Raw genomic sequence first — 14,631 nt, 5'->3', positions numbered from 1 at the left:
TTTGTTCACTCAGATTATGTTGCGAAAATATTTATGTCCTTTGAAAAGTTTCACGACTTTTCACATAACAATTCCAATCTTCACTGCATGTTATTAGCATTTGGTGTGATAAAAAAAAATCACAAGAAAGTATAAACTATTAAGTGAAAAGAAAATGATGTAGCTGATTTTTAGTTGTTTTTTTTAGAATAGAATCTACAAATTCAGCTGTAATAGAGAAGCTTTATATCTGTTTTAGATGGTCCTAGTCAAAGTCCAGAGCAAACTCTAATAGAGAATCTGGGCAAGATTTGAAAATCCATTTTTATAGATGGCCTCCATCTGATTTGACCCAGCTCAGACCACTTTGCAAAAAAGAATTGTGCAAAGACCTTCAGCGTCTAGATGTGCAAAGCTGGCAGAGACAAACTTCAGACTGACAGCTGTAATTTCGGGGAGCGTTGACTTTACACAGTATTGATTCCGACGCAGTAACCAGATTTGTTCAAATAAAAACTGGAACCTTTACAGCAGTTTATATTGTATATCTTAGGCTTAAGTGCATCCTGAATTGGTTCAGTGGTAAAGATGGAACCGGTAAAGCCAGTGCTGACAGCTGCTGACAACTGACATGAGTTCATCAATTGTAAGTGGTTTTGACAAAGCCTAAATGGCAACAAACACCTTTTTTAGAATCTGACAACGTGCGACTGTGATGACGAAGGTGACGATGACAATTTTGATAAATGAACCGCCACGTTGCACTTGCACCCAGCAGAATGTTGTTTGCTGTCAAAAATTAGCGCCGCAGATAACTTCTGTTTCACCGCGCTTTCTGACGAAATTTCATTCTCATCTTCCACATCTGTTTTTATTTTCCTGCTGGCTTTCACTGTCTGTCACAGTGCGGTTTTCAAAGTTTTTTTTTTTTTTGGTTTGGGTGTTTCTCAATGTGCCCTCGCAAACCTCTCCAACCCAAGTAATAAATTTACATTTGTGTTTCTTCCATGGTTGCCCATTTCTGTGACAGTGTTTCCTCTAGTTATTGTTCCAATCAATATCTTAAATATGACAGATGTGATTTGGTAAGTTTTTGGGAGGGACAAAAGGAGGGTTGGTGACAGTGAAGGCTGGTGTGTGAGTGTTCTGAATAAATGACAACAGAAAGAGTTCAGTGATGAGTTTATGATCAGCTTGTGAAAGCTTTTAAACGAAGCCTCTCTCCCCTCTGACACAATAGGCCACAACACCAGCGGAGGGAAGAATGTCTTCACAGCTAAATGACCATGACGTTTAAGTGTGTTATCACTCACTCCTCTTTCCGAGTGAAACAAAGTCCCTCGTTCTGAGGGGGAGGAATTGTGTCTTGGATTAATTAGCTTGAGGAACTCCCAGTTTGGGGAGCTTAGCATGTGCAGGGTGATGTTTTCTTCAGAGTCTTTTCCACAGGGATAGGTTTGCACTCATCTTTGATAGTTAACCCCGCGTGACCCTTCCCTAGAGCCACAGACCGCTCCCACTTTTCTGCTCCTGCTTCTCATTAGGGCCTGTCCACTACCCTGACTTGGTCTAAGCCAGCGGTGTCAAACTCCAGTCCTCGAGGGCCGCAGTCCTGCAACTTTTAGATGTCATTTCATTCCAGTGTTTTGTACCTGTGGCACATCTAAAAACTGCAGGACAGTGACTCTTGAGGACTGGAGTCTGACACCCCTGGTCTAAGCAGTCTGCCACCCAGGCCAAGAAGACGCTGGGACTCTCCGCGCTCGACACAATACGATGTGGATACGCGTAAAAGGATCTGTTTCATCAGTTAATAGCTTTGTGGGATTAATTCAGAAGATGACATGAATCTCAGTTTACTGTCTGAGGAGTCAGGGTTGTTTTTGTCCTGGTGTTGCTGCGTAGGCAAATCTGAACACACGGGGTTCTGTCCGTCACATTCCTGCAATATGCGATCAGACCTTCTCATGCATATGTTAGCATTATGCTAAACAATACTAAATCTGTGTAGCAACAAACTTTTAAAAGTAATTTGGGTGATTCAGTACAATACAACACTAGAGTAGTGAATAAATGTTTAATTTGACTGAGGGTGTCAACTATTTAGCTGCATTTAGGATGTAACTTTTGGTGAAATGCTCTGAAAAGGCCTTACATTTAGTGACAACATTCCTCCGTTACCGTGCAAATTACTGAGCCTGAACATCAATAAGTCATTAAATGAAAGACTGACTAAAGTCTCTCCAAGCAATTAAACAAAATGGTTAGTTAATATTTTAGTCAGACGGAGCCAAAAACGTATGATGGGTGTGTTTTCAAATAGCTTTTTTATTACTTTTGTTGACGATTAGCACAGTTAGCATTTTTAGCTAACCGTAACAGTAATTTCTAAATAGTAGATTTTCAAAGTATTCGAAACAGAGTACTGACGTTAACAAATCGTTTATGCTGAATGACAGGGAGAAAAGAGAAATAAAAAAAACTGGAACATGCAGTGACATTCAATAAATTAGAATATCTTCCAAATGTTCATTTGTTTTCGGAAACTCAATTCCCCAAGTGAAGCACGTCATTTAGATTAATTTCAAATAGACCGATGTGTTCAAGCTTTTATCTCTGCTAATTATGATATTCTTTTTGGGTGAGAGCTAGATAATACACAATGTTTTAATACATAAATGTGGGCGTAATAAATAATATGTTTAACATATGCCTAAAGGTTATTTTCTAAAAGTTTCTTTTAATCTGACAAACAAGCCCCTTAAGAGAACATATTGGAACTGATTCAAAGCAACCTTCTGTATTGATGTTAACCTTCATGTTGTCCATCTGTTGAGCTCCGGAGTTTTCTCCTCAGTTATTATTACTGTTACAATTTGAGATCATTTTAAATATTTGCACACAGCACATATTTTTTCTTGCATTATCTCCATCCACTAAATCATCTCAGAAGAAGGCGATGATGAAGATCTTAGTGCTCGTTCTGCAGAAACAGACTGAGAATAAGCTTTTTGCAGCATAATCCCCCTGCATATTTAAACCTTCAGTAATCTGCACCCTTTTAAAGATACATAGATGTGTTTCAAGCATTTGAATATGTATGGGTTGTTGAGATTATCGTGTATGTTTAACGCATAAGTAGATTGCGCAACAATTTTGTGGCCACAAACAGTTTTGTTTTAATAAACAGCACCACGTCAATATGGCAGTGCAGTTGGTTTCCACAAACTCAAGGAAAAACTAGAACCAAAAAAGCTTTGGAAACCATTGCATAAAAAGAAAGAAATGTTAAAATGTATATTTAATCTTCAGTTTCACACATCAGTCAGTGATTAATGATCAGAAGGTGCGACAGCAAAAAATATAATCTTTTCGTCTTGATTTTAAAAAGCCAATGATTTCTGCACCTGTTTGCTCTGGAGCAAAGGAGCATAGAAAACTAAATGCTATGGAGCAATGAATATATAAATAAAAACATTTATGTCCTGATTTTCTGATAAATAAGTAACTTTTAAATGTTCTTTATTACAAACTCTTTATGTAAACCTTCCTCACAATTAAAGTGACTTTTCAAAAATGTTTCTTAAATGTTTTGAACTTTTATGGTGCATTTTTAAATACAAAATGGTTTTGCAATGCAGTTTAATCAGCACAAAAATTATTTTACATAACTGTTTTATTCTTAAATTACTCATTCATTTTTTTCATCCAAGCAGATATTTTGACTTTTGCTGCATGATGGTGATAAATGTGTACTTAATTGTTAATATTCGATCAGGACATTTTACTGGAGGACAGAAAATACTTACTCCTTGTGAAATGGGTCTATTACATGCAATATCCAAACAACTTACTCTGAATTTTCAGAAGTAGCATTAAATTATTCTGATTTTCTTTACTTTTACAGAAAAACAGAAAATCAGTGAATAAAATTGCTCAAATATCACACACATTCCCAAACAAAGACCAATATACTTAAAGAGAGAAGAAATACAAAAGTCTCTATTTGAAGAATTATAATTATTGTTTTACACTGCAGGCAATGGAGTTGAAACCACAGCTGAGTCATTATCACCGTATCACTGCTATCTCTGCGTATGATGAGACGTGAATTCGTCTGACCTGCTTGGGGCAGGAAAAAGGACTGAATTGAAAGCAGGGCACCGAGAGGCCAAGCTGGCGGCCGGCCCAGCTGAGGAACACCAGCCAGCCGCCACCTGCATACTGCTGCTGCCTGCCCGCCCCCACCCAAGCTGCCCCCTTTCCTCCCCCAGCCTCATCTGCATCCCAGCCGTGTCCCTACTCCCACTCCCAATATCTGCCCGGTCCATCTCATCCGCTCATCACGCCAGCTGAACTCAAGACAGAGACATCAGCTGGGAACAGATGTCTCAAGTTGTCAGTGTGCCGTTTCGTGGAGGCAGAGCTTGTCAGAGCTTTAATGTTAGACTGTAGCTTAGCTTCTGGTTGTGTGGATTTTCTTTTTTGACATTTGAAATGATGGACAAGAGCTCTCATATTACCAGCTGTGTGACATTTGTTGGGACTCAGGGTCAATGTGACACAAAACTTTGCTCCAAATGACGTCACTCCCTCAATACTAATCGACTTTGCATTATGATTTAAATGCAAGAAAAATCATCACCTTAATGTTGAACAAAAATTGACCCATCTTCATCAATCACGTGGGTGAAGAAAATGTCTTTTTTTCACTTTTTTGGAAATGCTAGCCTATATTGTCAAAGGAAAAGCTGTGACTTTTTGAGACACAGAAGTGACGAATTTAATGAAACTAACAGGGCTGTGCTTTTGTTTTTTCTTTTTTTTCACTTGTTTTTATTTGTCTGTACATGTTCATACATCTGGGGAGGTTCTTTTCTTTTTCAGGCTTATTTTGTTTAATAAGGTTAAAAATGCTAATAAAAATATTTTGACAACAAATTAACATCGTTGATTTATTTATTTATTTATTTATTTATTTATTTATTGCATGTTAAAATGTAAAAAAAACAAAAACTGGAATATTTTGCATGCATTTTTGCCAGTTTGAAATAGAAAACTGGCATCATAGTTTGTATAATCAACATGGATTATCTTGTTTGTCTCTCTTTGTGCCCGATAAATTGAACCAGACAGTTCTAGCACTGCTTTTGATCTCTGACCATTAGAAGCTGCAGCATTAAGCATATTAATGCTTTTGAAATATCTCAAAGTTACCGGTAAGGATTTGATTAATTGGCTTGTTTGCTTTTCATGTGTTCAGCCTCTGTACAGCTTCAGGGCTACAAGTGTGCTTCTCTCTCAGTTCAACAGTGCCCCCTGGAAAACAGTTGGCATATTGCAAGTCAGAAAATGCATCTGAGGGTGGGAAATAAAGGTGACAGAACAGACCGATCACTTAGCCTGCCACCGGAGAGGCTTTTTCTCACGCAAACATTCGCACGTTCGAGCTCCATGATGTTGAGATGAAAATTCGGCCGCATGTGCAAAACCGGGAGATGTATTCTCATAATAAAGATGATTTAAACACCTGCAGGGATGATGTCGCAACTATTAGCATACTTGCTAATAACAAAGACTCACTTCTTCCACTTCTGTTTTTTTTTTCTGCCCGAGTCGGCCCCCCATTTAAATTTTTACTTTTACCACGATCACTGTTTATAATTCATTTCCCGTCAAACTCGAATGTCACCACCCAGATGACCCTTGCCCCCCCACCCCCCTCCCGAGTAAAACCAATATCTAAACACTGAGCCGGGATGACAGCGGAGCCAGACAGGGAGCACTGGGATGCCAATGCCAGACAATAAGAAAAAGGCCAAACCGAGGATGGTAGAAATTCTCCTCCCAGCTGTAGACCCTCGTTGGGTCCCTCCTCTGAATTCCTGAGCTCTCCTGAAGGAGCCCTCGAGGCTGGCAGAATGGCAGGTGTGTGTTGTGGGAGTCAGTCCTGTTTCTCTAAACCCACACATGGGAAGGAGAGGTCCGAGGGGGCAGCGGGGGAGCTCATGGAGGGGGGTTACGTGTGCGCTTGATAAAACTGCATTTTTGACCCCCTCACGTCGCTGCTGTCTCTGCTGCGGCGTCTGATTCACGCCGAGGCGTAGTCGGGGCCCTCCAGACTCGTCTCCGAGATTCACGCCAAGACTAATTCAGCGGTTTGTTGCGGGCGACAGTGTTTGACATCGAGCATCAGCTTTCCGAGGGGCACTAATGAGAGAGTTCAGGGAAGGTCAAAGGGTTAGTGTGCTTTACCACTGCTCTAACCTTGATCACCAAGGTAATTATGAGGCTGGGGGTGAGGGGACCGTGGACACGCCTGGGGCTGTGGACATGGCAATACATTAGAGTACAATCTCTCAGCTGAAGTATGTGGGTGATGTAGGTGTGCTTTACTTGTTTGTCAAAAACACACACAAACCCTTCTGTTTTTTCCCAGCTCCAAATTATTCTGGTGGAAAATATATTATTTTGTTTGTTTTTTTCTGATTTACATCTTTATACCTTCTTTAGACACTGCAGACTGTTTTCCTCACACACATATACAATCTGTAAATCTTATCTGCCATTCTTTATCTTGTATTATAAACCCACTAATACATATATAATCCATTTCCTAACATTCTTGTATATTCTGTATAATCTGTGAATATAGCTCCCATATTTATATTTATATTTATATTTATATTTAGTCTTGTACACCTGTAAATAAATATTTATATTCTGTATAGCACTTCTGGATAGATGCAAACTACATTTCGTTGCTTGTACTTGTGACAGTGCAATGACCATAAAGTTGAATTCTATTCTATTCTATTCTATTTATAAATTTTTAACTTTTAATAAAAATGAAATTAAAAAAATACTTATTTAAAAGACAGGTTACATATTTACATGAAAAAAAGATAAAGGTTTAAATTTTATTAAAGTATATTTCGGAAACTCATTCCTAATTTATTAGATTAAAAAAATCAAAGGGAAAAAATTTAAAGGGTATTTAATTATTTAGGGAACAAAATTTACATTTAACAAAAAGACATGAGACATTATCTTCAAAGAAAGTTGCCTATAATGAATTATTTTATATTTACTTAAAAAAAACAAAATAATGCGAAGGATATTTTGTATTATGAGTTGACCCTTGTAATTGTTTGCCTGTTATTGTTATTTTTGTATAAATATTACACACAGACATGTTTGTCTTCAGAGTGATGTGTGTCTCCATTGAGTGACCAAATGAAACAAACTCAAACCTGAAGCTCACTGATGTCCTTGCAAGAAACCCACTCTAACGTAAATTCCACTTAGAAAGGAACATATACTACAACTAAAACTACTACCTTTACCTATACTGCTAATAATAATAATAATAATAATAATAATAATAATAATAATAATAATAATAACAGTCTAAGAAATAGTGGTATCTTGTGAAGGTATGCACCTTTCTGAAGGGCGATCCAGACGCCGAAGGAGGCTGTCATTCTGCATGAAAGCTGACAAGTCATATCATGTGTGTTCATCTGCATGCAGCAGCTCTCCTGAGGGCTCAGACTGTGGACTCTGTGTGCAGGACCAGTTTTGGCCCTCAGATCGGGGGAGCGGTTCTTGAGGCGATCCATTATCAGCAGTGGGTCAGGGTCGCACAATGGGGGCACTTTGTCGGATCTGTCGGGGATGCACTGCGGTAGGCAGAGGGCTTGCTTTGATCTCGGTGCGTATGTTCACCGAAGTGTGCCATGTCTGAAAACTGATCCTCTAAGTGACATTGCCCTCCCATAACTGTCGGGGTCTGCATCTTTTTACTGAAAAAAAAAAAAGAAAACGATGACTGTTTACCTGTATTCCCTGCAAGACATAGCTCCGTCTGCATGGAGCAAAAATTGCAGCCTCATGCAAGAAGCTTTGATGATATCTCTGTTGCCCGTCCTCTGTATAACAGATAAACGGGCAGTTAACAGTTGGCTTGTGTGTGTGCATACATGCATGCAAGCGTGCATCTGTGTGAAGCCGGGACTGCCTAGTGTTTGTAGTTTTTGTACTCCTGAGGGCCCCTGGTGGGTGTGCTCACTTTAAAGGGCCCAGTGAACTGTGAGGACTTGAGACATGAGACCGTGCCGCCCAACTGGCCCAGAGGACACGGGTTCACCCGGAGAATGTGAGCCGGGCAGGGGAACTGGGCCGAGACGAGCTCCCACAAACAGCCGTCCCATTCCTGCGAGAGAGCAACCCCAGCTAAAAGATTCGCCTGCTGCTTAACAGAAGGAAATGCTGCATTGCAAACAATGCAGAAGAGGAACCAAGTGCTTCACATGTCCCAACCCTAAAACAAAAAAAAACGGTGCATGCTGTCGGCTCACAGATCGTTTTAGGCTTCTTAACACTCTTAAATGGTTCAGATCATCAAAAGAACATTGGCTAAATTGTTGCTTCATTTACTAGAGAAGACAGTGTACAAACAACCATATATAAATAAAAATTTCCCCCAAATGAAAATATTGATCACCATGTTTGGTCCTTTTTTTTTTTACAACCTAATAATCTAAACCTAGAAATCTAAAGACTTTCTAGAGCAGGATGAGAAAAAAATGAATTGATTTTAATTCCATCAATCAGTTTCAAAGTCATTCCGACAAGCTTTACATCTAAAGCATTGTGGAATTTAATTGCTCCATTTAGGGTCAGTTTTAATGATTTGGCAATGGAAGAAAGACTGGACCAGAGAGACATACTGTACATGTATCCCAAATACCGGTACTGATCAAAAAGGATACAAATGTCCATCTCACATTTTCATCTCCTCATCTGAAAGGCTTAGAAAAACTCAGTGAAGGCTTTAGAATGTCCTAGTTCAAGTCTGAACTTAAATCTGACAGAGATGCTGTTGTCTGTCCTTCAAAAGGCTATTCATACTCAAACGTGACTTAAATGTGACAAAAAGTACAACACAAAAAAATTACTTTGCCAATCATTCTTTCATTTCCAGTTCAATAACATAAATCTTTTTCCATCTATCATTTTATTAATGCACATATCCTTCGGTAACTAACAACTCTGGATGGATCAGAGAGTAAGGAAGTAAGAAACCTTTGATCGTTATGGAGGCGGGGTAGTAAGGCTGTAAGATTTTGATTTGTTGAAAATAGCAGAAATAATTAAGATAAAAAAGATTTGTTAAAGGTTGATGATGTGGTTCACTTGAGGACCAAATGTCAAATTAAAATATCTAAACCAAACATCCTTCCATTTTGTGCATCTTGAAAGAAAGCCACTAGAATTCCCACTTATGTTTTACAAGGTCTGTAAGGGAGACAGCAAACACGTAGATGATTTTCGTCATGAGTGAACATCACTCATGACGAAACATGGTGATGGCAGCATCATGCCGTGGAAGTGCTTCTGGAGACATATTGTGGTAGGGATTCAGGTTCCAGCAGAAAACATCATTTTGGAATACTTTAGCTCAAATCATACTCAAGATTTAGTCAATGTCCAAAATTTAAAAAAAAACGATGCTCACAGATGCTCGCGATTCTCTCTGACTCTGCTTGAACTACTCTGCAAAAACACTGGAGGAAAGAAAGGGGGCTGAGCGTGAGACTGTCTCTGCATATATATAAAGCTGGCAGAGACATGCCCTCAAAAAAAAAAAACTTCAGGAGTATTAATACCTTTTTCAAGGCACTGTATCAGAAATAACATTTACATTTCCACAAAAACATATTTTTCAGCAGCGTAGTGTGTGTGAGATTTATTTTTAGCCATGCAGATAGCTTGAGGAAGCCCTTATAGATTGCACCCTCCCAGGAGAGGAAAAACAGAGACTCCAGAAGTAAAGCGAACCCCAGCTGAGTGTTGATATCAGGTTGGGATGTTTGCTGTTTTAACATGAGCCTCTCTTTTCTTGTGTCCTGTTGTTTCTTCTCCTCTTCAAGGGTAGACGGGCAGACGAGGCCCGAGGCTGTATCTCCCCAGCTGGGATCTTAAGGTTAAGCTCCAAAGAGCAAAATACCAATGTTATTTCTTGCTGCATTTCCTTCGTTGCTACTCTATTTTACATCCTCCTCTGGACGTTTCCCATCGCACGGCTTTGCTCTTGTAATTTGGACGAGGTTCTCCAGTTCATCCTGAGGTAAAAGGTTAGGAAAACACAGTCTGTCACTGCTGCTGAGCTGTCCATTTTTAGTCCTCTGAAAGACGGAGACTCATCCATTTGTGGGCAAGACGTTAGAAAGTCAAAAAGAGTCGCAAAATTTCTGATCGCTGAGTTGTCTAAGCAACTAGAGAACAGGAACACTCCTAGAGCACGTTCGCTTCTTCTTTGTTCACAGAGAGCCGCATCCGTCAGGTCGGGCTCCAGAGGTACAGGGCTTGACAAAAATGTCAATTAAAGGGCAATTTAAATATTTAAGCAACAAAGTTAGTAAGCGGTCCCCTGGGTGCAGTTATGGGGGAGGAGGAGGTGGCAGAGTAGTAAATGCAGCCTCAGCTCCCTGGGGAGCAGCCTTAATGCCAGGCAGCCAGCATGGATAGTTGGGAGGCATCAGGGCTAGGGTTACAGTGTGAATTAAAGCTGACACTAAGAAGCGCTCCTCACAATGACCTGCAGAAAACGGCAGACAAAAGAGCCTATTTTGAAGCAGGACAAAGGGGAGGTTAGAGGAGATACCTGAGCCAAGGCCGACCGAGCCAGCACGTCTGTGGAGCGACTAATGGCGGGTGTGACGAGACCACCGCCGTTATAAACCCACCTGTAGAATAGACACAGGGAGAGATAGTCCTGCGTGCCCACACTGCTTGGCTTGCAAGGCCACATGACTCAAAAAGCTTAGATTTATAACAAAAAAAGAAACAAAAGGATTTTATCTGTATGCATTAACGTTTTGGTCTCACGCACAAGGTGTATAATTTCCTTAACATTTTAAACAAATATGTGTTTGTTGATAGACTGTAAAAAGACATTGTGAAGAGTGTTAAATATTAGCCATTAAAATTACCCGTATGTAAAATTTTAATCAAGCCTGGTAGTTTGCATATGTAATGTTCAATAATGGTTAAATCTGCTGTCTTGCAGAAACAGTAAGGCTGAAATGTTTTTATGGGTTGTAATATCAGTTAATGTACAGCTGTGGAAAAAATTAAGAGATCACTTAACATGATCAGTTCTCTGATTTTAGTTTTTATATGTTTGAGCAAAATTAACATTGTTCTTTTATTCTATGAACTACCAACAGCATGTCTCCGAAATTCCAAGCAAACATTTAGTATTTATTTGCAGAAAACGAGAAATGGTCAAAATAACAAAAGAGATGCAGTGCTTTCGGACCTCAAACAAGTTCATATTAATTTAGAAACGACAATACTAATGTTTTAACTCAGGAAGAGTTCAGAAATTAATATTTGGTGGAATAACCATGAGGTTTTCAATGGGGTTCAGTGCGGTGGCTCTTCATATTTTTCCAGAGCTCTATGATCTAAGTTGAGGTTAAGAACTAGGCTGGGTGCAGAAATTTTACTTTGCATCAAGTTCTACAGTGCTTTACAAACATTTTCTATTTTGTAAAGCACTTTTTCACATTTTGTCCTCTTGCAACCCCGGCCTACAATGAATGTTGAATCATTTAGTAACTGTAAAGTGCTAGGAAAAACTTACAAACGTTTTACAATTTTTTTCACAAGGAGACATCTGAAAAGTGTGGCTTGCATATTGATTCTAGCCCCCTAGAATCAATACTTTGTAGAACCATCTTTCACTGCCAATACAGCTGCCTTTCAATACAAAACAATTAATCAGAACCTAACTGTTGTTTTAATTAATTTGATTAAAAAGATTTAAACATATCATTTGGGAATGCTCATTTAAAAATATATATCTAAGGGGTCTTTAGCTGCTATCTTCACAGTCAGCTTAAAATCACTGATTAGCATCTACCCAAATTAAGGTTTACAGATTGTTTGACCCCTTCTAGTCATGGCTAAATTTATGTTGAGGTTCCTTTGTCATCTGAAGACAAGTGTCTGTTTTCAAAAATAATTTCCTCAGAAGCAAATCCGGTCAATCATTACAAAAGACATTTTCACTTGAAATTCTCATTACCAGAAATACCTCCACCAACGCTCCACCACTCCTATAGCAACGCGTCTGTCGCTCCCAGCCCCTCCACTCCCCCAAATCAGTCAATAAATGGTTGTGAATTCCACAGAAGTTTGTTCTATCTCCCTCCATCTTCTGTCACCATGGTTCTCAGCATGCGTTTCGCCTCCGTCCTAATCCCCCCAACTTCTTCTGAAAGTCAGGATGACAGCTTTGGCTCTTGTCGTGTGTGTCGTCGTGTGTGTGTGTTTGTGTTTTCTCTGACTTCTCTAATGTCCGCCTGCTTTTTTGTCAAGGAGGCCGTGTAAGAACTCGCTAGAGTAACTGGAATGGTTTTATTCGGCTAATAAATATATCAAAGCTCTAATTCCCCCTCTCACCCTCGGCCTAAACTGAGTTATCTTAGGAGCTTATATACTTCTTTATTTCCAGACAATAGTTCATTTGCTTTGAGCCAAGCTGAGAGCATCCTGGTCTCAGTAATTACTTTCTGCAGACATCTCCCGGGGTGCGGAGTGTCCAGACGACAGCCACATCCGTACTCTGGCACTCCAAAGGGTCACTGCGAGGACAGCGCTCGCCGTGGAAACCGTGTGAGCGGCCATCTTTATGCTGCCCCTGCCGCATTCTCTTCACCCGCTGTCTGCAACATAAAGGACGAGTGGCACTCCTTAGAGCCAGATATTATTAAACTAAGGGCTTTGTAGGTGAGATTCCTTCTCTGTTGTGAAAACAAGAAGACCGTGACACAACATGCCGAAACCCAGACAGGTAATTAGAGGAGATGAGACACCTCAGTGACATTTATCGAAGGTGTGAAGCAAAAACACAAACAGCCACTTTAGATGTAAATGAGATCAAAAAGACCAATTATTATTATTATTATTATTATTATTATTATTATTATTATTATTATTATTATTATTATTATTATTATTATTATTATTATTATTAAAGTAACCATATGGATTTAACCATTGAAAGATATTTAAGATGTGTGAATATTCTTCACTGGTACAAAATTGGATCAGAGAAATATTGCTCTAAAATGTATAATGTAACCTCCTAAAGCTTGCATTCACTTATTTATTGGAATAAAGTAACACTATCCTGTGCTAGGTCTTGGAGAAATGTCCTTTATGTTGATGTGATAAATGAATATGCAATGTAACTAATTTATGTCAGATATGGCCCTTCAACCAGGGCAGCATGGCAGAGGGGGGCACCACTATAATTAAAAAAAACCTACATTATCTGTGAGTAACACTGCAGACAATCCAGTTCAAAGCTCTGAACTAAACTAATTGGGTTTTCAATGTTTTTTGTGTGATATGGACTGAATTTTAACACTTGTTGATCAAAATCAACAATACTTACCCTAATCAAATCTGACCTGGATTCAACTACACAGAACAGATTTTTTTAAAACAATTTTAAGTTTTTGAAACATTTATTTAAGATAAAACCTATGAAGATTTGGATAAGTGTTCTCCTCTGTGATCTACATGCTGACACCCTCAAATGAGAGCATAAACTCAACCAAAAGAGATGTTACTACTGAAAAACCTGAAAAACTTCGGCAAGTATTTGGGAAAGTGACAAGGGGTAATTATATTACTTTTATCCCACTGTCCTTTGCTTTGAATTATAATAATCACTGTTGTTATTATTACGTATTTTGGTCAATAGCTTCCACGCTAACAGTAACTACTGTAGTTGTAAATTTTGTATTCCAACTTTCTTATATTGAGGACTTCCTTTCTCTCTCTCTCTCTCTCTCTCTATCTATCTATCTATCTATCTATCTATCTATCTATCTATCTATCTATCTATCTATCTATCTATCTATCTATCTATCTATCTATCTATCTATCTATCTATCTATCTATCTATCTATCTATCTATCTATCTATCTATCTATCTATCTATCTATCTATCTATCTATCGATCGATCGATAGATATGGATGGGGACAACCTGACTGATCTCTCATTTATTGTTTATTTTTCTGTCATTTTAATAGGAATCCATGCTCCACTGTCTTTGGTGCAGCATAAGCATTAAATGAAAATATTGCTGTTTGCCATCGCCCAACTGTCAGTCTGGTTTGCATCTGATTCATCGCTTTAGACTCTGAAATAAATTTAAGGCATATTTGACATTTTCACGGAATCTGAATTGCATTTCATCCTCTATTCAACTTCTAAAACCCTCGGACTGAGCAAACCTCAAAATGATAGTCCCACAGAGATTCTTTACCAACAGCTTGATGGTCATAAAGCATTTGTTATTCGTATGTTATGACGCTTTTAAATTGACACAAGCATCCAAAGCACAACTTATAAATGTGCCAAGTTGGTCTGAATTATTTACATCAATTTAGTTTCTTTAAAACAGTTTTTACTTTGTTTAGGAAAAAGTTTGCATTTGACTATTTTTAACTATCGCGGATTTAGCTCAAACAGATAATTTTCAGTACCTAATGTTTCTGACAGCAAATTAAAAAGAAACCGTTGTATTTTTTTTAAGAACTTGTCTTGAACCTCTGTTTATACATTG

The sequence above is a fragment of the Gambusia affinis genome, linkage group LG03 (assembly GCF_019740435.1).
Source record: "Gambusia affinis linkage group LG03, SWU_Gaff_1.0, whole genome shotgun sequence".
NCBI lineage: Eukaryota > Metazoa > Chordata > Actinopteri > Cyprinodontiformes > Poeciliidae > Gambusia > Gambusia affinis.
This window is presented reverse-complemented; position numbering follows the sequence as displayed.